Genomic DNA, 21,516 nt, shown 5'->3' with positions numbered 1-21,516 from the left:
GAACCACGAAGTCAGGCCGGGTCGCGGTTGAGGCAAGCCGGCTAGAATTTCCGCGTCGAGTCGGTCACTTTATGGAGCTTTTTTCTAAAATTTCTCCAATCTTTTCCAAACTTCTGGGGCTTCACCCAGATGTTCTTTTAAGGTTCTTTTGGGGTCCACAGCTCACCCCAAGGGTCCAGAAGTTCTGTGATGGTCCTTGGGAAGTGCGGACTTCAACTCCCAGAGTGCACCTGGCGCAAACTCCTTTTTGGCCACTGGGCAGTGGTCAGCTGGTCACTTTTTCAGGAGTTGGTGCAGGGGACTCTGGTTAGCAATTTTTCACCTGTAGCAAACAGGGAGTCCCTCCTTGAACCAGTGGAAGCCAGGCAAAGTCCTTCTTGTGGTGAAGCCCAAGTGTGCAGCTGGTGCAGTCTTTCTGAGTGCAGGGTCCAGGTGCAGGCCAGGGGTCCAGCAGGGCAGTCCTTCTTCTTCTTTAGTTCCTTTCTTGTTGAATTCTGGAGGGGATCTGAGGCGTGGGTGCAGGTCTGCCAGTTTTATCCTTGCTCCTGGGTGAAAAGCAGGGGGGCCCTGGTCCTCCAATCAGGGACAGGGTCGTCCCCCTGTGATGACCACTTCCTGGGAAGTGTGGCAAAAATCCATCCCAGAAGGCAACAGTCTCTAAAAATCCAAAATGGATGAATCTGATTTTTAGAGGAGAGATCTGGCTGAGCCCACCCACTGGTGTGGCTAAAAATCATAAACACACCCCTCTCCTGCCCTCTCCTAATCTAATCAAGGGGGCACCTAGCTGTCTGGGGTTGCAGGATGTGGGGGTGTTGCTGGGTGCTCCAGATGTCCTTCTCTGCCTTTGAAGACCAGTTTGGCAGCCCTCCCCCTTCCTGCTTCCCCATCTGCTGAGGGGAGATTCTCTCCCCCAAGCACATTCCTTTGTGTGAAGTCAGGCCACTTCACACCTCATTAAAGCAGCCTGGCAGAAGCTGCTGCAGGCTGGCCAATCAGAGCACAGCAGCAAAAACAATGCAGAGCTGAAATTGGCAACTTTTTAGGTAAAGTCTAAACTTTTTACCTGCACTAGTTATATTAAATCCAACAACTGGAAGTTGTGGGATTTATTATAACAATCAATTTGATACCAAATTCTTGGTATGTAACATTTAAGGAGACTTTAAAATTTAAAATAAAGTCTGCCCATTCTAGCCTATGAAGGCCATTCACTTCAATGAGGGAAAAACGAATTTGGCTGTTTTTACCTCACCAGGGCATATAAATCTATTTTTATAAAGTCGCTGCTTATAGTTACATGGCACCCAGCCCTAGGGGCACATAGGGCACACCTTAGGGGTGACTTATATGTAAAAATAAGGTAGTTTAAGACTTTGGAAGTACCTTTAATTCCAAAGTCGAATTTGCATATAACTTTAATTTAAAAGCAGCCAGCAAGGCAGGCTTGCTTTTAAAATGACACTGGGCACCTCAGCAATGCACCTAGGTGTGCACCACCTATGCTGTGGTCCCTAAACCTACATGCCCTACCATATACTAGGGACTTATAGGTAGGTTAACTTAGCCAATTATAATTAGCCTAATTTGCATATCCATTTTACACAGAGCACAGGCCCTGGGACTGGTTAGCAGTACCCAGGGCACCATCAGAGTCAGGAAAACACCAGCATAAAGTGGAAAATGGGGGCAAAAAGTTATGGGGCCTCTGCAATCAGCCCCAGTTTCTCACAAAAATAAATTGACTAATTGTGCCCAGTTAGCTGCAGAAGGATACAGCATACTTTAACACATAGATGTACCCTCCTAGTGATTGATCAGATGCCCACTTGTTGCCTACAATGATTAAAAATCATCAGGAAGGTATTCTCTGACAACTGGCCGAAATAGCTCAGTTGGGAGAGCGTTAGACTGAAGATCTAAAGGTCCCTGGTTCAATCCCGGGTTTCGGCAAGGACTGAGCACCTAGCTAATTAGGTGTAGTTCTCTCTTGGAGTCAGCTTCAGTAGACATTTTAGTTCATAGATGAAACCTTTCAATAACCTGATCGACATACCATCAGTAGAGCACAGCACTTGCGTTCTATCTTCCTTTCAAAATGGCTTCCACCTCTGTTGCCTTCAGCTTTGACTTCCATTATTTCCAGTTTGTATCTTGATTTTAATGTAAACCGTAGCCGGCGTCATCTTCCATTTTCCCATGAGCCAAACTGTCAGATGATATAGCTTGCTTGGTCATGCCACACATTTCTGTTTATGAGAGTGGTAGCCTATTCAGAGTTTAGAAAAAAAGAAGTACCTACCTCGCGTAGCAAAAAAGTAAAGGAGTAATTGCCCCCAGTTAGCTACAGAAGGATACAGCAAAGTGTAACACATAGCTGTACCCTCACAGTGAATGATTGCGACTTATATTTCTTGTCTACAATGATTAACAATAATAAGGAAGGCACTGTGAAAAAACGGGCTGAAAGAGCTCAGTTGCGAGGACGTCAAACTTTAGATCTAAGGGTCCCTGGTTAAATCCTTGGTTTGGTCAAAGACTGAGCAGCTAGTTCGTCAGGCAAGTTTCTTTTTTGGAGTCAGCTTCCGGTGACGTTTTATTTAATTAATAAAACCTTTCATCAACCTAATTGACATACCATCAGTACAAGACAGTACGTGTTTTCTATCTTTCTTTGAAAATGGATTCCACCTCTCTTGCCTTCAGCTTTGACTTCCATTATTTGCCGTTTCTATCTCGATTTTAGGGTAAACTGTAGCCTGCATCATTTTCCATCTAACCTTGGACCAAAGTGTCAGATGATATAGCTTGCTTCCTCATGCCACACATTTCTGTGTATTAGATTGCTAGCCTATTTAGCGTTTAGAAAAAAAGAAATACCTAGCTTGCGCAATAAAAAATAAATTGACTAATTGTGCCCAGTTAGCTGCAGAAGGATACAGCATACTTTAACACATAGATGTACCCTCCTAGTGATTGATCAGATGCCCACTTGTTGCCTGCAATGATTAAGAATCATCAGGAAGGTATTCTCTGACAACTGGCCGAAATAGCTCATTTGGGAGAGCGTTAAACTGAAGATCTAAAGCTCTCTGGTTCAATCCCGGGTTTTGGCAAGGACTGAGCACCTAGCTAATTAGGTGTAGTTCTCTCTTGGAGTCAGCTTCAGTAGACATTTTAGTTCATAGATGAAACCTTTTAATAACCTGTTCGACATACCATCAGTAGAGCACAGCACTTGCGTTCTATCTTCCTTTCAAAATGGCTTCCACCTCTCTTGCCTTCAGCTTTGACTTCCATTATTTCCAGTTTCTATCTTGATTTTAATGTAAAGCTTAGGCTGCATCATCTTCTATTTTCCCATGAACCAAGCTGTCAGATGATATAGCTTGCTTACTCATCCCACACATTTGTGTGCCTATTCAGAGTTTGGAATAAAAGAAGTACCTAGGTTGCGCACCAAAAAAGTAAATGAGTAATTGCACCCAGTTAGCTGCAGAAGGATACCGGAAGTTTAAGACATAGCTGTACCCTCAAAGTGAATGATTTCGAGGTGTATGTCTTGTCTACAATGATTAAGAAGAATACGGAGGGACCTGTGAAATAAGTGGCCGAAATAGCTCAGTTGGGAGAGCGTTAGATTGAAGATCTAAAGGTCCCTGGTTCAATCCCGGGTTTTGGCAAGGACTGAGCACCTAGCTAATTAGGTGTAGTTCTCTCTTGGAGTCAGCTTCAGAAGACATTTTCGTTCATAGATGAAACCTTTTAATAACCGGATCAACATACCATCAGTAGAGCACAGCACTTGCGTTCTATCTTCCTTTCAAAATGGCTTCCACTTCTGTTGCCTTCAGCTTTGACTTCCATTATTTCCAGTTTCTATCTTGATTTTAATGTAAAGCTTAGGCTGCGTCATCTTCCATTTTCCCATGAACCAAGCTGTCAGATGATATAGCTTGCTTACTCATCCCACACATTTGTGTGCCTATTCAGAGTTTGGAATAAAAGAAGTACCTAGGTTGCGCACCAAAAAATTAAATGAGTAATTGCACCCAGTTAGCTGCAGAAGGATACCGGAAGTTTAAGACATAGCTGTACCCTCAAAGTGAATGATTTCGAGGTGTATGTCTTGTCTACAATGATTAAGAAGAAAACGGAGGGACCGGTCAAATGACTGGCCGAAATAGCTCAGTTGGGAGAGCGTTAGACTGAAGATATAAAGGTCCCTGGTTCAATCCCGGGTTTCGGCAAAGACTCAGAAGACAGCTTTTTAGGCGTGTTTCTTTCTTGGATTCAGCTTCTGGTGACGTTTTATTTAATTGATAAAACCTTTCATCAACCTAATTGACATACCATCAGTACAAGACAGTACTTGTTTTCTATCTTCCTTTCAAAATGGATTCCACCTCTCTTGCCTTCAGCTTTGACTTCCATTATTTACTGTTTCTATCTTGATTTTTAGGTAACCCGCAGTCTGCATCAGTCTCCATCTTCCCTTGAACCAAAGTGTCGGATGAAATAGCTTGCTTACTCATGCCACACATTTCTGTGCATTAGATTGCTAGCCTATTTAGAGTTTAGAAAAAAAGAAATACCTAGCTTGCAGAATAAAAAACGAATTCCCTAATTACACCCAGTTAACTGGAGAAGGATACAACAAAGTTTAAGACATAGCTGTACCCTCACAGTGAATGATTTAGACTTCTGTGTCTTGTCTACAATGATTAAAAATGATACGGAAAGCTTTTCATGACACCTGGTTTAAATATCTCAGTTGGGAGAATGTTAGACTAAAGATAAAAAAAGGTCCTTGGTTCAATCCTGGGTTGTGCCAAAGACCAAGCACTCAGCTTGTTAGGCATGTTTCTTTCTTGGAGTCAATCTCAAGGGACATTTTATTTCATTGATAAAAACTTGCATCAACCTGATCGACATGCCATCGGTACAAAAGAGCACTTATTTTCTATCTTCCTTTCAAAATGGCTTCCACCTCTCTTGCCTTCAGCTTTGACTTCCATTATTTCCCGTTTCTATCTTGATTTTGATGTAAACCGTAGGCGGCGTCATCTTCCATTTTCCCATGAGCCAAACTGTCAGATGATATAGCTTGCTTAGTCATGCCACACATTTCTGTTTATGAGAATGGTAGCCTATTCAGAGTTTAGAAAAAAAGAAGTACCTAGCTCGCGTAGCAAAAAAGTAAAGGAGTAATTGCCTCCAGTTAGCTACAGAAGGATACAGCAAAGTGTAACACATAGCTGTACCCTCACAGTGAATGATTGCGACTCATATTTCTTGTCTACAATGATTAATAATAATAAGGAAGGCACTGTGAAAAAACGGGCTGAAAGAGCTCAGTTGCGAGGACGTCAAACTTTAGATCTAAGGGTCCCTGGTTAAATTCTTGGTTTGGTCAAAGACTGAGCAGCTAGTTCGTCAGGCAAGTTTCTTTTTTGGAGTCAGCTTCCGGTGACGTTTTATTTAATTAATAAAACCTTTCATCAACCTAATTGACATACCATCAGTACAAGACAGTACGTGTTTTCTATCTTCCTTTGAAAATGGATTCCACCTCTCTTGCCTTCAGCTTTGACTTCGATTATTTGCCGTTTCTATCTCGATTTTAGGGTAAACTGTAGCCTGCATCATTTTCCATCTAACCTTGGACCAAAGTGTCAGATGATATAGCTTGCTTCCTCATGCCACACATTTCTGTGTATTAGATTGCTAGCCTATTTAGCGTTTAGAAAAAAAGAAATACCTAGCTTGCGCAATAAAAAATAAATTGACTAATTGTGCCCAGTTAGCTGCAGAAGGATACAGCATACTTTAACACATAGATGTACCCTCCTAGTGATTGATCAGATGCCCACTTGTTGCCTACAATGATTAAGAATCATCAGGAAGGTATTCTCTGACAACTGGCCGAAATAGCTCAGTTGGGAGACCGTTAGACTGAAGATCTAAAGGTCCCTGGTTCAATCCCGGGTTTCGGCAAGGACTGAGCACCTAGCTAATTAGGTGTAGTTCTCTCTTGGAGTCAGCTTCAGTAGACATTTTAGTTCATAGATGAAACCTTTCAATAACCTGATCGACATACCATCAGTAGAGCACAGCACTTGCGTTCTATCTTCCTTTCAAAATGGCTTCCACCTCTGTTGCCTTCAGCTTTGACTTCCATTATTTCCAGTTTGTATCTTGACTTTAATGTAAAGCTTAGGCTGCATCATCTTCTATTTTCCCATGAACCAAGCTGTCAGATGATATAGCTTGCTTACTCATCCCACACATTTGTGTGCCTATTCAGAGTTTGGAATAAAAGAAGTACCTAGGTTGCGCACCAAAAAAGTAAATGAGTAAATGCACCCAGTTAGCTGCAGAAGGATACCGGAAGTTTAAGACATAGCTGTACCATCAAAGTGAATGATTTGGAGGTGTATGTCTTGTCTACAATGATTAAGAAGAAAACGGAGGGAGCTGTGAAATAACTGGCCGAAATAGCTCAGTTGGGAGAGCGTTAGACTGAAGATCTAAAGGTCCCTGGTTCAATCCCGGGTTTCGGCAAAGACTCAGAAGACAGCTTGTTAGGCGTGTTTCGTTCTTGGATTCAGCTTCTGGTGACGTTTTATTTAATTGATAAAACCTTTCATCAACCTAATTGACATACCATCAGTACAAGACAGTACTTGTTTTCTATCTTCCTTTCAAAATGGATTCCACCTCTCTTGCCTTCAGCTTTGACTTCCATTATTTACTGTTTCTATCTTGATTTTTAGGTAAACCGCAGTCTGCATCAGTCTCCATCTTCCCTTGAACCAAAGTGTCGGATGAAATAGCTTGCTTACTCATGCCACACATTTCTGTGCATTAGATTGCTAGCCTATTTAGAGTTTAGAAAAAAAGAAATACCTAGCTTGCAGAATAAAAAACAAATTCCCTAATTACACCCAGTTAACTGGAGAAGGATACAACAAAGTTTAAGACATAGCTGTACCCTCACAGTGAATGATTTAGACTTCTGTGTCTTGTCTACAATGATTAAAAATGATACGGAAAGCTTTTCATGACACCTGGCTAAAATATCTCAGTTAGGATAATGTTAGACTAAAGATAAAAAAGGTCCTTGGTTCAATCCTGGGTTGTGCCAAAGACCAAGCACTCAGCTTGTTAGGCATGTTTCTTTCTTGGAGTCACTCTCAAGTGACATTTTATTTCATTGATAAAAACTTGCATCAACCTGATCGACATGCCATCGGTACAAAAGAGAACTTATTTTCTATCTTCCTTTCAAAATGGCTTCCACCTCTCTTGCCTTCAGCTTTGACTTCCATTATTTCCCGTTTCTATCTTGATTTTAATGTAAACCCTAGCCGGCGTCATCTTCCATTTTCCCATGAGCCAAACTGTCAGATGATATAGCTTGCTTGGTCATGCCACACATTTCTGTTTATGAGAGTGGTAGCCTATTCAGAGTTTAGAAAAAAAGAAGTACCTACCTCGCGTAGCAAAAAAGTAAAGGAGTAATTGCCCCCAGTTAGCTACAGAAGGATACAGCAAAGTGTAACACATAGCTGTACCCTCACAGTGAATGATTGCGACTTATATTTCTTGTCTACAATGATTAACAATAATAAGGAAGGCACTGTGAAAAAACGGGCTGAAAGAGCTCAGTTGCGAGGACGTCAAACTTTAGATCTAAGGGTCCCTGGTTAAATCCTTGGTTTGGTCAAAGACTGAGCAGCTAGTTCGTCAGGCAAGTTTCTTTTTTGGAGTCAGCTTCCGGTGACGTTTTATTTAATTAATAAAACCTTTCATCAACCTAATTGACATACCATCAGTACAAGACAGTAAGTGTTTTCTATCTTTCTTTGAAAATGGATTCCACCTCTCTTGCCTTCAGCTTTGACTTCCATTATTTGCCGTTTCTATCTCGATTTTAGGGTAAACTGTAGCCTGCATCATTTTCCATCTAACCTTGGACCAAAGTGTCAGATGATATAGCTTGCTTCCTCATGCCACACATTTCTGTGTATTAGATTGCTAGCCTATTTAGCGTTTAGAAAAAAAGAAATACCTAGCTTGCGCAATAAAAAATAAATTGACTAATTGTGCCCAGTTAGCTGCAGAAGGATACAGCATACTTTAACACATAGATGTACCCTCCTAGTGATTGATCAGATGCCCACTTGTTGCCTGCAATGATTAAGAATCATCAGGAAGGTATTCTCTGACAACTGGCCGAAATAGCTCATTTGGGAGAGCGTTAAACTGAAGATCTAAAGCTCTCTGGTTCAATCCCGGGTTTTGGCAAGGACTGAGCACCTAGCTAATTAGGTGTAGTTCTCTCTTGGAGTCAGCTTCAGTAGACATTTTAGTTCATAGATGAAACCTTTTAATAACCTGTTCGACATACCATCAGTAGAGCACAGCACTTGCGTTCTATCTTCCTTTCAAAATGGCTTCCACCTCTCTTGCCTTCAGCTTTGACTTCCATTATTTCCAGTTTCTATCTTGATTTTAATGTAAACCTTAGGCTGCATCATCTTACATTTTCCCATGAACCAAGCTGTCAGATGATATAGCTTGCTTACTCATCCCACACATTTGTGTGCCTATTCAGAGTTTGGAATAAAAGAAGTACCTAGGTTGCGCACCAAAAAAGTAAATGAGTAAATGCACCCAGTTAGCTGCAGAAGGATACCGGAAGTTTAAGACATAGCTGTACCCTCAAAGTGAATGATTTCGAGGTGTATGTCTTGTCTACAATGATTAAGAAGAAAACGGAGGGACCTGTGAAATAACTGGCCGAAATAGCTCAGTTGGGAGAGCGTTAGACTGAAGATCTAAAGGTCCCGGGTTTCGGCAAAGACTCAGAAGACAGCTTGTTAGGCGTGTTTCTTTCTTGGATTCAGCTTCTGGTGACGTTTTATTTAATTGATAAAATCTTTCATCAACCTAATTGACATACCATCAGTACAAGACAGTACTTGTTTTCTATCTTCCTTTCAAAATGGATTCCACCTCTCTTGCCTTCAGCTTTGACTTCCATTATTTACTGTTTCTGTCTTGATTTTTAGGTAACCCGCAGTCTGCATCAGTCTCCATCTTCCCTTGAACCAAAGTGTCGGATGAAATAGCTTGCTTACTCATGCCACACATTTCTGTGCATTAGATTGCTAGCCTATTTAGAGTTTAGAAAAAAAGAAATACCTAGCTTGCACAATAAAAAACAAATTCCCTAATTACACCCAGTTAACTGGAGAAGGATACAGCAAAGTTTAAGACATAGCTGTACCCCCACAGTGAATGATTTAGACTTCTGTGTCTTGTCTACAATGATTAAAAATGATACGGAAAGCTTTTCATGACACCTGGTTTAAATATCTCAGTTGGGAGAATGTTAGACTAAAGATAAAAAAGGTCCTTGGTTCAATCCTGGGTTGTGCCAAAGACCAAGCACTCAGCTTGTTAGGCATGTTTCTTTCTTGGAGTCACTCTCAAGGGACATTTTATTTCATTGATAAAAACTTGCATCAACCTGATCGACATGCCATCGGTACAAAAGAGCACTTATTTTCTATCTTCCTTTCAAAATGGCTTCCACCTCTCTTGCCTTCAGCTTTGACTTCCATTATTTCCCGTTTCTATCTTGATTTTGATGTAAACCGTAGGCGGCGTCATCTTCCATTTTCCCATGAGCCAAACTGTCAGATGATATAGCTTGCTTAGTCATGCCACACATTTCTGTTTATAAGAATGGTAGCCTATTCAGAGTTTAGAAAAAAATAAGTACCTAGCTCGCGTAGCAAAAAAGTAAAGGAGTAATTGCCCCCAGTTAGCTACAGAAGGATACAGCAAAGTGTAACACATAGCTGTACCCTCACAGTGAATGATTGCGACTTATATTTCTTGTCTACAATGATTAATAATAATAAGGAAGGCACTGTGAAAAAACGGGCTGAAAGAGCTCAGTTGCGAGGACGTCAAACTTTAGATCTAAGGGTCCCTGGTTAAATTCTTGGTTTGGTCAAAGACTGAGCAGCTAGTTCGTCAGGCAAGTTTCTTTTTTGGAGTCAGCTTCCGGTGACGTTTTATTTAATTAATAAAACCTTTCATCAACCTAATTGACATACCATCAGTACAAGACAGTACGTGTTTTCTATCTTCCTTTGAAAATGGATTCCACCTCTCTTGCCTTCAGCTTTGACTTCCATTATTTCCCGTTTCTATCTCGATTTTAGGGTAAACTGTAGCCTGCATCATTTTCCATCTAACCTTGGACCAAAGTGTCAGATGATATAGCTTGCCTCCTCATGCCACACATTTCTATGTATTAGATTGCTAGCCTATTTAGCGTTTAGAAAAAAAGAAATACCTAGCTTGCGCAATAAAAAATGAATTGACTAATTGTGCCCAGTTAGCTGCAGAAGGATACAGCATACTTTAACACATAGATGTACCCTCCTAGTGATTGATCAGATGCCCACTTGTTGCCTACAATGATTAAGAATCATCAGGAAGGTATTCTTTGACAACTGGCCGAAATAGCTCAGTTGGGAGAGCGTTAGACTGAAGATCTAAAGGTCCCTGGTTCAATCCCGGGTTTTGGCAAGGAGTGAGCACCTAGCTAATTAGGTGTAGTTCTCTCTTGGAGTCAGCTTCAGTAGACATTTTAGTTCATAGATGAAACCTTTCAATAACCTGATCGACATACCATCAGTAGAGCACAGCACTTGCGTTCTATCTTCCTTTCAAAATGGCTTCCACCTCTCTTGCCTTCAGCTTTGACTTCCATTATTTCCAGTTTCTATCTTGATTTTAATGTAAAGCTTAGGCTGCATCATCTTCTATTTTCCCATGAACCAAGCTGTCAGATGATATAGCTTGCTTACTCATCCCACACATTTGTGTGCCTATTCAGAGTTTGGAATAAAAGAAGTACCTAGGTTGCGCACCAAAAAAGTAAATGAGTAAATGCACCCAGTTAGCTGCAGAAGGATACCGGAAGTTTAAGACATAGCTGTACCCTCAAAGTGAATGATTTCGAGGTGTATGTCTTGTCTACAATGATTAAGAAGAAAACGGAGGGACCTGTGAAATAACTGGCCGAAATAGCTCAGTTGGGAGAGTGTTAGACTGAAGATCTAAAGGTCCCTGGTTCAATCCCGTGTTTCGACAAAGACTCAGAAGGCAGCTTGTTAGGCGTGTTTCTTTCTTGGATTCAGCTTCTGGTGACGTTTTATTTAATTGATAAAACCTTTCATCAACCTAATTGACATACCATCAGTACAAGACAGTACGTGTTTTCTATCTTCCTTTGAAAATGGTTTCCACCTCTCTTGCCTTCAGCTTTGACTTTGATTATTTGCCGTTTCTATCTCGATTTTAGGGTAAACTGTAGCCTGCATCATTTTCCATCTAACCTTGGACCAAAGTGTCAGATGATATAGCTTGCTTCCTCATGCCACACATTTCTGTGTATTAGATTGCTAGCCTATTTAGCGTTTAGAAAAAAAGAAATACCTAGCTTGCGCAATAAAAAATAAATTGACTAATTGTGCCCAGTTAGCTGCAGAAGGATACAGCATACTTTAACACATAGATGTACCCTCCTAGTGATTGATCAGATGCCCACTTGTTGCCTGCAATGATTAAGAATCATCAGGAAGGTATTCTCTGACAACTGGCCGAAATAGCTCAGTTGGGAGAGCGTTAGACTGAAGATCTAAAGGTCCCAGGTTCAATCCCGGGTTTCGGCAAGGACTGAGCACCTAGCTAATTAGGTGTAGTTCTCTCTTGGAGTCAGCTTCAGTAGACATTTTAGTTCATAGATGAAACCTTTCAATAACCTGATCGACATACCATCAGTAGAGCACAGCACTTGCGTTCTATCTTCCTTTCAAAATGGCTTCCACCTCTCTTGCCTTCAGCTTTGACTTCCATTATTTCCAGTTTCTATCTTGATTTTAATGTAAAGCTTAGGCTGCATCATCTTCTATTTTCCCATGAACCAAGCTGTCAGATGATATAGCTTGCTTACTCATCCCACACATTTGTGTGCCTATTCAGAGTTTGGAATAAAAGAAGTACCTAGGTTGCGCACCAAAAAAGTAAATGAGTAAATGCACCCAGTTAGCTGCAGAAGGATACCGGAAGTTTAAGACATAGCTGTACCATCAAAGTGAATGATTTGGAGGTGTATGTCTTGTCTACAATGATTAAGAAGAAAACGGAGGGAGCTGTGAAATAACTGGCCGAAATAGCTCAGTTGGGAGAGCGTTAGACTGAAGATCTAAAGGTCCCTGGTTCAATCCCGGGTTTCGGCAAAGACTCAGAAGACAGCTTATTAGGCGTGTTTCTTTCTTGGATTCAACTTCTGGTGACGTTTTATTTAATTGATAAAACCTTTCATCAACCTAATTGACATACCATCAGTACAAGACAGTACTTGTTTTCTATCTTCCTTTCAAAATGGATTCCACCTCTCTTGCCTTCAGCTTTGACTTCCATTATTTACTGTTTCTATCTTGATTTTAAGGTAACCCGCAGTCTGCATCAGTCTCCATCTTCCCTTGAACCAAAGTGTCGGATGAAATAGCTTGCTTACTCATGCCACACATTTCTGTGCATTAGATTGCTAGCCTATTTAGAGTTTAGAAAAAAAGAAATACCTAGCTTGCAGAATAAAAAACAAATTCCCTAATTACACCCAGTTAACTGGAGAAGGATACAACAAAGTTTAAGACATAGCTGTACCCTCACAGTGAATGATTTAGACTTCTGTGTCTTGTCTACAATGATTAAAAATGATACGGAAAGCTTTTCATGACACCTGGCTAAAATATCTCAGTTAGGATAATGTTAGACTAAAGATAAAAGAGGTCCTTGGTTCAATCCTGGGTTGTGCCAAAGACCAAGCACTCAGCTTGTTAGGCATGTTTCTTTCTTGGAGTCACTCTCAAGTGACATTTTATTTCATTGATAAAAACTTGCATCAACCTGATCGACATGCCATCGGTACAAAAGAGAACTTATTTTCTATCTTCCTTTCAAAATGGCTTCCACCTCTCTTGCCTTCAGCTTTGACTTCCATTATTTCCCGTTTCTATCTTGATTTTAATGTAAACCGTAGCCGGCGTCATCTTCCATTTTCCCATGAGCCAAACTGTCAGATGATATAGCTTGCTTGGTCATGCCACACATTTCTGTTTATGAGAGTGGTAGCCTATTCAGAGTTTAGAAAAAAAGAAGTACCTACCTCACGTAGCAAAAAAGTAAAGGAGTAATTGCCCCCAGTTAGCTACAGAAGGATACAGCAAAGTGTAACACATAGCTGTACCCTCACAGTGAATGATTGCGACTTATATTTCTTGTCTACAATGATTAACAATAATAAGGAAGGCACTGTGAAAAAACGGGCTGAAAGAGCTCAGTTGCGAGGACGTCAAACTTTAGATCTAAGGGTCCCTGGTTAAATCCTTGGTTTGGTCAAAGACTGAGCAGCTAGTTCGTCAGGCAAGTTTCTTTTTTGGAGTCAGCTTCCGGTGACGTTTTATTTAATTAATAAAACCTTTCATCAACCTAATTGACATACCATCAGTACAAGACAGTACGTGTTTTCTATCTTTCTTTGAAAATGGATTCCACCTCTCTTGCCTTCAGCTTTGACTTCCATTATTTGCCGTTTCTATCTCGATTTTAGGGTAAACTGTAGCCTGCATCATTTTCCATCTAACCTTGGACCAAAGTGTCAGATGATATAGCTTGCTTCCTCATGCCACACATTTCTGTGTATTAGATTGCTAGCCTATTTAGCGTTTAGAAAAAAAGAAATACCTAGCTTGCGCAATAAAAAATTAATTGACTAATTGTGCCCAGTTAGCTGCAGAAGGATACAGCATACTTTAACACATAGATGTACCCTCCTAGTGATTGATCAGATGCCCACTTGTTGCCTACAATGATTAAGAATCATCAGGAAGGTATTCTTTGACAACTGGCCGAAATAGCTCAGTTGGGAGAGCGTTAGACTGAAGATCTAAAGGTCCCTGGTTCAATCCCGGGTTTCGGCAAGGACTGAGCACCTAGCTAATTAGGTGTAGTTCTCTCTTGGAGTCAGCTCCAGTAGACATTTTAGTTCTTAGATGAAACCTTTCAATAACCTGATCGACATACCATCAGTAGAGCACAGCACTTGCGTTCTATCTTCCTTTCAAAATGGCTTCCACCTCTCTTGCCTTCAGCTTTGACTTCCATTATTTCCAGTTTGTATCTTGATTTTAATGTAAAGCTTAGGCTGCATCATCTATTTTCCCATGAACCAAGCTGTCAGATGATATAGCTTGCTTACTCATCCCACACATTTGTGTGCCTATTCAGAGTTTGGAATAAAAGAAGTACCTAGGTTGCGCACCAAAAAAGTAAATGAGTAAATGCACCCAGTTAGCTGCAGAAGGATACCGGAAGTTTAAGACATAGCTGTACCCTCAAAGTGTATGATTTCGAGGTGTATGTCTTGTCTACAATGATTAAGAAGAAAACGGAGGGACCTGTGAAATAACTGGCCGAAATAGCTCAGTTGGGAGAGCGTTAGACTGAAGATCTAAAGGTCCCTGGTTCAATCCCGGGTTTCGGCAAAGACTCAGAAGACAGCTTGTTAGGCTGTTTCTTTCTTGGATTCAGCTTCTGGTGACGTTTTATTTAATTGATAAAACCTTTCATCAACCTAATTGACATACCATCAGTACAAGACAGTACTTGTTTTCTATCTTCCTTTCAAAATGGATTCCACCTCTCTTGCCTTCAGCTTTGACTTCCATTATTTACTGTTTCTGTCTTGATTTTTAGGTAACCCGCAGTCTGCATCAGTCTCCATCTTCCCTTGAACCAAAGTGTCGGATGAAATAGCTTGCTTACTCATGCCACACATTTCTGTGCATTAGATTGCTAGCCTATTTAGAGCTTAGAAAAAAAGAAATACCTAGCTTGCAGAATAAAAAACGAATTCCCTAATTACACCCAGTTAACTGGAGAAGGATACAGCAAAGTTTAAGACATAGCTGTACCCTCACAGTGAATGATTTAGACTTCTGTGTCTTGTCTACAATGATTAAAAATGATACGGAAAGCTTTTCATGACACCCGGCTAAAATATCTCAGTTGGGAGAATGTTAGACTAAAGATAAAAAAGGTCCTTGGTTCAATCCTGGGTTGTGCCAAAGACCAAGCACTCAGCTTGTTAGGCATGTTTCTGTCTTGGAATCACTCTCAAGTGACATTTTATTTCATTGATAAAAACTTGCATCAACCTGATCGACATGCCATCGGTACAAAAGAGCACCTATTTTCTATCTTCCTTTCAAAATGGCTTCCACCTCTCTTGCCTTCAGCTTTGACTTCCATTATTTCCCGTTTCTATCTTGATTTTAATGTAAACCGTAGCCGGCGTCATCTTCCATTTTCCCATGAGCCAAACTGTCAGATGATATAGCTTGCTCGGTCATGCCACACATTTCTATTTATGAGAGTGGTAGCCTATTCAGAGTTTAGAAAAAAAGAAGTACCTACCTCGCGTAGCAAAAAAGTAAAGGAGTAATTGCCCCCAGTTAGCTACAGAAGGATACAGCAAAGTGTAACACATAGCTGTTCCCTCACAGTGAATGATTGCGACTTATATTTCTTGTCTACAATGATTAACAATAATAAGGAAGGCACTGTGAAAAAACGGGCTGAAAGAGCTCAGTTGCGAGGACGTCAAACTTTAGATCTAAGGGTCCCTGGTTAAATCCTTGGTTTGGTCAAAGACTGAGCAGCTAGTTCGTCAGGCAAGTTTCTTTTTTGGAGTCAGCTTCCGGTGACGTTTTATTTAATTAATAAAACCTTTCATCAACCTAATTGACATACCATCAGTACAAGACAGTACGTGTTTTCTATCTTTCTTTGAAAATGGATTCCACCTCTCTTGCCTTCAGCTTTGACTTCCATTATTTGCCGTTTCTATCTCGATTTTAGGGTAAACTGTAGCCTGCATCATTTTCCATCTAACCTTGGACCAAAGTGTCAGATGATATAGCTTGCTTCCTCATGCCACACATTTCTGTGTATTAGATTGCTAGCCTATTTAGCGTTTAGAAAAAAAGAAATACCTAGCTTGCGCAATAAAAAATAAATTGACTAATTGTGCCCAGTTAGCTGCAGAAGGATACAGCATACTTTAACACATAGATGTACCCTCCTAGTGATTGATCAGATGCCCACTTGTTTCCTACAATGATTAAGAATCATCAGGAAGGTATTCTCTGACAACTGGCCAAAATAGCTCAGTTGGGAGAGCGTTAGACTGAAGATCTAAAGGTCCCTGGTTCAATCCCGGGTTTCGGCAAGGACTGAGCACCTAGCTAATTAGGTGTAGTTCTCTCTTGGAGTCAGCTTCAGTAGACATTTTAGTTCATAGATGAAACCTTTCAATAACCTGATCGACATACCATCAGTAGAGCACAGCACTTGCGTTCTATCTTCCTTTGAAAATGGCTTCCACCTCTCTTGCCTTCAGCTTTGACTTCCATTATTTCCAGTTTCTATCTTGATTTTAATGTAAAGCTTAGGCTGCATCATCTTCTATTTTCCCATGAACCAAGCTGTCAGATGATATAGCTTGCTTACTCATCCCACACATTTGTGTGCCTATTCAGAGTTTGGAATAAAAGAAGTACCTAGGTTGCGCACCAAAAAAGTAAATGAGTAAATGCACCCAGTTAGCTGCAGAAGGATACCGGAAGTTTAAGACATAGCTGTACCCTCAAAGTGAATGATTTCGAGGTGTATGTCTTGTCTACAATGATTAAGAAGAAAACGGAGGGACCTGTGAAATAACTGGCTGAAATAGCTCAGTTGGGAGAGCGTTAGACTGAAGATCTAAAGGTCCCTGGTTCAATCCCGGGTTTTGGCAAAGACTCAGAAGACAGCTTGTTAGGCGTGTTTCTTTCTTGGATTCAGCTTCTGGTGACGTTTTATTTAATTGATAAAACCTTTCATCGACCTAATTGACATACCATCAGTACAAGACAGTACTTGTTTTCTATCTTCCTTTCAAAATGGATTCCACCTCTCTTGCCTTCAGCTTTGACTTCCATTATTTACTGTTTCAGTCTTGATTTTTAGGTAACCCGCAGTCTGCATCAGTCTCCATCTTCCCTTGAACCAAAGTGTCGGATGAAATAGCTTGCTTACTCATGCCACACATTTCTGTGCATTAGATTGCTAGCCTATTTAGAGTTTAGAAAAAAAGAAATACCTAGCTTGCACAATAAAAAACGAATTCCCTAATTACACCCAGTTAACTGGAGAAGGATACAGCAAAGTTTAAGACATAGCTGTACCCTCACAGTGAATGATTTAGACTTCTGTGTCTTGTCTACAATGATTAAAAATGATACGGAAAGCTTTTCATGACACCTGGTTTAAATATCTCAGTTGGGAGAATGTTAGACTAAAGATAAAAAAAGGTCCTTGGTTCAATCCTAGGTTGTGCCAAAGACCAAGCACTCAGCTTGTTAGGCATGTTTCTTTCTTGGAGTCACTCTCAAGGGACATTTTATTTCATTGATAAAAACTTGCATCAACCTGATCGACATGCCATCGGTACAAAAGAGCACTTATTTTCTATCTTCCTTTCAAAATGGCTTCCACCTCTCTGGCCTTCAGCTTTGACTTCCATTATTTCCCGTTTCTATCTTGATTTTGATGTAAACCGTAGGCGGCGTCATCTTCCATTTTCCCATGAGCCAAACTGTCAGATGATATAGCTTGCTTAGTCATGCCACACATTTCTGTTTATGAGAATGGTAGCCTATTCAGAGTTTAGAAAAAAAGAAGTACCTAGCTCGCGTAGCAAAAAAGTAAAGGAGTAATTGCCCCCAGTTAGCTACAGAAGGATACAGCAAAGTGTAACACATAGCTGTACCCTCACAGTGAATGATTGCGACTTATATTTCTTGTCTACAATGATTAATAATAATAAGGAAGGCACTGTGAAAAAACGGGCTGAAAGAGCTCAGTTGCGAGGACGTCAAACTTTAGATCTAAGGGTCCCTGGTTAAATTCTTGGTTTGGTCAAAGACTGAGCAGCTAGTTCGTCAGGCAAGTTTCTTTTTTGGAGTCAGCTTCCGGTGACGTTTTATTTAATTAATAAAACCTTTCATCAACCTAATTGACATACCATCAGTACAAGACAGTACGTGTTTTCTATCTTTCTTTGAAAATGGATTCCACCTCTCTTGCCTTCAGCTTTGACTTCCATTATTTGCCGTTTCTATCTCGATTTTAGGGTAAACTGTAGCCTGCATCATTTTCCATCTAACCTTGGACCAAAGTGTCAGATGATATAGCTTGCTTCCTCATGCCACACATTTCTGTGTATTAGATTGCTAGCCTATTTAGCGTTTAGAAAAAAAGAAATACCTAGCTTGCGCAATAAAAAATAAATTGACTAATTGTGCCCAGTTAGCTGCAGAAGGATACAGCATACTTTAACACATAGATGTACCCTCCTAGTGATTGATCAGATGCCCACTTGTTGCCTGCAATGATTAAGAATCATCAGGAAGGTATTCTCTGACAACTGGCCGAAATAGCTCATTTGGGAGAGCGTTAAACTGAAGATCTAAAGCTCTCTGGTTCAATCCCGGGTTTTGGCAAGGACTGAGCACCTAGCTAATTAGGTGTAGTTCTCTCTTGGAGTCAGCTTCAGTAGACATTTTAGTTCATAGATGAAACCTTTTAATAACCTGTTCGACATACCATCAGTAGAGCACAGCACTTGCGTTCTATCTTCCTTTCAAAATGGCTTCCACCTCTCTTGCCTTCAGCTTTGACTTCCATTATTTCCAGTTTCTATCTTGATTTTAATGTAAACCTTAGGCTGCATCATCTTACATTTTCCCATGAACCAAGCTGTCAGATGATATAGCTTGCTTACTCATCCCACACATTTGTGTGCCTATTCAGAGTTTGGAATAAAAGAAGTACCTAGGTTGCGCACCAAAAAAGTAAAGGAGTAATTGCACCCAGTTAGCTGCAGAAGGATACCGGAAGTTTAAGACATAGCTGTACCCTCAAAGTGAATGATTTCGAGGTGTATGTCTTGTCTACAATGATTAAGAAGAATACGGAGGGACCTGTGAAATAAGTGGCCGAAATAGCTCAGTTGGGAGAGCGTTAGATTGAAGATCTAAAGGTCCCTGGTTCAATCCCGGGTTTTGGCAAGGACTGAGCACCTAGCTAATTAGGTGTAGTTCTCTCTTGGAGTCAGCTTCAGTAGACATTTTCGTTCATAGATGAAACCTTTTAATAACCTGATCAACATACCATCAGTAGAGCACAGCACTTGCGTTCTATCTTCCTTTCAAAATGGCTTCCACCTCTGTTGCCTTCAGCTTTGACTTCCATTATTTCCAGTTTCTATCTTGATTTTAATGTAAAGCTTAGGCTGCGTCATCTTCCATTTTCCCATGAACCAAGCTGTCAGATGATATAGCTTGCTTACTCATCCCACACATTTGTGTGCCTATTCAGAGTTTGGAATAAAAGAAGTACCTAGGTTGCGCACCAAAAAAGTAAATGAGTAAATGCACCCAGTTAGCTGCAGAAGGATACCGGAAGTTTAAGACATAGCTGTACCCTCAAAGTGAATGATTTCGAGGTGTATGTCTTGTCTACAATGATTAAGAAGAAAACGGAGGGACCTGTGAAATAACTGGCCGAAATAGCTCAGTTGGGAGAGTGTTAGACTGAAGATCTAAAGGTCCCTGGTTCAATCCCGGGTTTCGACAAAGACTCAGAAGGCAGCTTGTTAGGCGTGTTTCTTTCTTGGATTCAGCTTCTGGTGACGTTTTATTTAATTGATAAAACCTTTCATCAACCTAATTGACATACCATCAGTACAAGACAGTACGTGTTTTCTATCTTCCTTTGAAAATGGTTTCCACCTCTCTTGCCTTCAGCTTTGACTTCGATTATTTGCCGTTTCTATCTCGATTTTAGGGTAAACTGTAGCCTGCATCATTTTCCATCTAACCTTGGACCAAAGTGTCAGATGATATAGCTTGCTTCCTCATGCCACACATTTCTGTGTATTAGATTGCTAGCCTATTTAGCGTTTAGAAAAAAAGAAATACCTAGCTTGCGCAATAAAAAATAAATTGACTAATTGTGCCCAGTTAGCTGCAGAAGGATACAGCATACTTTAACACATAGATGTACCCTCCTAGTGATTGATCAGATGCCCACTTGTTGCCTACAATGATTAAGAATCATCAGGAAGGTATTCTCTGACAACTGGCCGAAATAGCTCAGTTGGGAGAGCGTTAGACTGAAGATCTAAAGGTCCCTGGTTCAATCCCGGGTTTCGGCAAGGACTGAGCACCTAGCTAATTAGGTGTAGTTCTCTCTTGGAGTCAGCTTCAGTAGACATTTTAGTTCATAGATGAAACCTTTCAATAACCTGATCGACATACCATCAGTAGAGCACAGCACTTGCGTTCTATCTTCCTTTCAAAATGGCTTCCACCTCTCTTGCCTTCAGCTTTGACTTCCATTATTTCCAGTTTCTATCTTGATTTTAATGTAAAGCTTAGGCTGCATCATCTTCTATTTTCCCATGAACCAAGCTGTCAGATGATATAGCTTGCTTACTCATCCCACACATTTGTGTGCCTATTCAGAGTTTGGAATAAAAGAAGTACCTAGGTTGCGCACCAAAAAAGTAAATGAGTAAATGCACCCAGTTAGCTGCAGAAGGATACCGGAAGTTTAAGACATAGCTGTACCATCAAAGTGAATGATTTGGAGGTGTATGTCTTGTCTACAATGATTAAGAAGAAAACGGAGGGAGCTGTGAAATAACTGGCCGAAATAGCTCAGTTGGGAGAGCGTTAGACTGAAGATCTAAAGGTCCCTGGTTCAATCCCGGGTTTCGGCAAAGACTCAGAAGACAGCTTTTTAGGCGTGTTTCTTTCTTGGATTCAGCTTCTGGTGACGTTTTATTTAATTGATAAAACCTTTCATCAACCTAATTGACATACCATCAGTACAAGACAGTACTTGTTTTCTATCTTCCTTTCAAAATGGATTCCACCTCTCTTGCCTTCAGCTTTGACTTCCATTATTTACTGTTTCTATCTTGATTTTTAGGTAACCCGCAGTCTGCATCAGTCTCCATCTTCCCTTGAACCAAAGTGTCGGATGAAATAGCTTGCTTACTCATGCCACACATTTCTGTGCATTAGATTGCTAGCCTATTTAGAGTTTAGAAAAAAAGAAATACCTAGCTTGCAGAATAAAAAACAAATTCCCTAATTACACCCAGTTAACTGGAGAAGGATACAACAAAGTTTAAGACATAGCTGTACCCTCACAGTGAATGATTTAGACTTCTGTGTCTTGTCTACAATGATTAAAAATGATACGGAAAGCTTTTCATGACACCTGGCTAAAATATCTCAGTTAGGATAATGTTAG

At 40.5% G+C, this 21,516-nt stretch overlaps 11 non-coding genes across 11 annotated transcripts; all 11 read left to right on the top strand.

Annotated features, from left to right (window-relative positions):
* Positions 1-1,880: 1,880 nt before the first annotated feature.
* Positions 1,881-1,953, top strand: TRNAF-GAA (transfer RNA phenylalanine (anticodon GAA)). The gene has a single exon. It is a non-coding gene; the product is annotated as a tRNA-Phe (tRNA).
* Positions 1,954-3,610: 1,657 nt separating this feature from the next.
* On the top strand, positions 3,611-3,683 carry TRNAF-GAA (transfer RNA phenylalanine (anticodon GAA)). Its single transcript has one exon. It is a non-coding gene; the product is annotated as a tRNA-Phe (tRNA).
* Positions 3,684-6,491: 2,808 nt separating this feature from the next.
* TRNAF-GAA (transfer RNA phenylalanine (anticodon GAA)) lies at positions 6,492-6,564 on the top strand. Its single transcript has one exon. It is a non-coding gene; the product is annotated as a tRNA-Phe (tRNA).
* A 3,974-nt stretch (positions 6,565-10,538) lies between these two features.
* TRNAF-GAA (transfer RNA phenylalanine (anticodon GAA)) lies at positions 10,539-10,611 on the top strand. Its single transcript has one exon. It is a non-coding gene; the product is annotated as a tRNA-Phe (tRNA).
* A 1,642-nt stretch (positions 10,612-12,253) lies between these two features.
* On the top strand, positions 12,254-12,326 carry TRNAF-GAA (transfer RNA phenylalanine (anticodon GAA)). Its single transcript has one exon. It is a non-coding gene; the product is annotated as a tRNA-Phe (tRNA).
* Positions 12,327-13,999: 1,673 nt separating this feature from the next.
* TRNAF-GAA (transfer RNA phenylalanine (anticodon GAA)) lies at positions 14,000-14,072 on the top strand. Its single transcript has one exon. It is a non-coding gene; the product is annotated as a tRNA-Phe (tRNA).
* Positions 14,073-14,563: 491 nt separating this feature from the next.
* Positions 14,564-14,636, top strand: TRNAF-GAA (transfer RNA phenylalanine (anticodon GAA)). The gene has a single exon. It is a non-coding gene; the product is annotated as a tRNA-Phe (tRNA).
* A 1,672-nt stretch (positions 14,637-16,308) lies between these two features.
* TRNAF-GAA (transfer RNA phenylalanine (anticodon GAA)) lies at positions 16,309-16,381 on the top strand. Its single transcript has one exon. It is a non-coding gene; the product is annotated as a tRNA-Phe (tRNA).
* Positions 16,382-19,189: 2,808 nt separating this feature from the next.
* Positions 19,190-19,262, top strand: TRNAF-GAA (transfer RNA phenylalanine (anticodon GAA)). Its single transcript has one exon. It is a non-coding gene; the product is annotated as a tRNA-Phe (tRNA).
* Positions 19,263-20,337: 1,075 nt separating this feature from the next.
* TRNAF-GAA (transfer RNA phenylalanine (anticodon GAA)) lies at positions 20,338-20,410 on the top strand. The gene has a single exon. It is a non-coding gene; the product is annotated as a tRNA-Phe (tRNA).
* Positions 20,411-20,904: 494 nt separating this feature from the next.
* TRNAF-GAA (transfer RNA phenylalanine (anticodon GAA)) lies at positions 20,905-20,977 on the top strand. The gene has a single exon. It is a non-coding gene; the product is annotated as a tRNA-Phe (tRNA).
* The last annotated feature ends 539 nt before the right edge of the window (positions 20,978-21,516 follow it).

The sequence above is a fragment of the Pleurodeles waltl genome, chromosome 8 (assembly GCF_031143425.1).
Source record: "Pleurodeles waltl isolate 20211129_DDA chromosome 8, aPleWal1.hap1.20221129, whole genome shotgun sequence".
Classification (NCBI taxonomy): Eukaryota; Metazoa; Chordata; class Amphibia; order Caudata; family Salamandridae; genus Pleurodeles; species Pleurodeles waltl.
Note: the sequence above shows the minus strand (reverse complement) of the source record. Positions and strands in the feature narration are given on the sequence as shown.